Below are 754 nucleotides of genomic sequence, written 5' to 3'. Positions count from 1 at the left end.
TGTCAAATGTTAGTATGAAATAATCTCTTGCAATTTATTTGTAAGTACGTCATAAGGATCTGTTGAGAAAACAATTTTAATTTTATTAAGCCACAGACTGTTTGCAAAAGTAGGTTTTGTATTATTCTATAACTTTTGGTACACAAGACCACTGGACACAAATTTTAAACTAAAAGAAAAAAAAATCCTCCTTTAAAATATAATCTTAGGGCTTCCCTGGTGGCGCAGTGGTTGGGAATCCGCCTGCCAATGCAGGAAACACGTGTACGAGCCCTGGTCCGAGAAGATCCCACATGCTGCGGAGCAACTAGGCCCCTGCGCCACAACTACTGAGCCTGTGCTCTAGAGCCCGCAAGCCACGACTACCGAGCCCACATGCCACAACTACTGAAGCCTGTGTGCCTAGAGCCCGTGCTCCACAACAAGAGAAGCCACCGCAATGAGAAGCCCGCCAACCACAACGAAGAGTAGCTCCCGCTTGCCGCAACTAGAGAAAGCCTGCATGCAGCAACAAAGACCCAACGCAGCCAAAAATAAATAAATAAATAAATATTTATAAAAAAATAAAATATCTTATTAAGATTTTATAGAAAGGCAGCAGTCACTACCAATGTTCAATCTCCCTTCAAATAACTTTTTTTGATTCTTCAAATATATGTTTAATAAGCGATATGGGAAAGATTGCAGAAGGCCACACTGACATTTCCTACATATGAAGAAAATAAAGGATAATTAAAATAAGTAAGTTATCACT

The sequence above is a fragment of the Neophocaena asiaeorientalis genome, unplaced genomic scaffold, assembly GCF_003031525.2.
Source record: "Neophocaena asiaeorientalis asiaeorientalis breed wild unplaced genomic scaffold, Neophocaena_asiaeorientalis_V1.1 scaffold58, whole genome shotgun sequence".
NCBI classification, from domain to species: domain Eukaryota; kingdom Metazoa; phylum Chordata; class Mammalia; order Artiodactyla; family Phocoenidae; genus Neophocaena; species Neophocaena asiaeorientalis.
The sequence above is the reverse complement of the archived record's forward strand: the minus strand, read 5'-3'. Positions refer to the sequence as shown.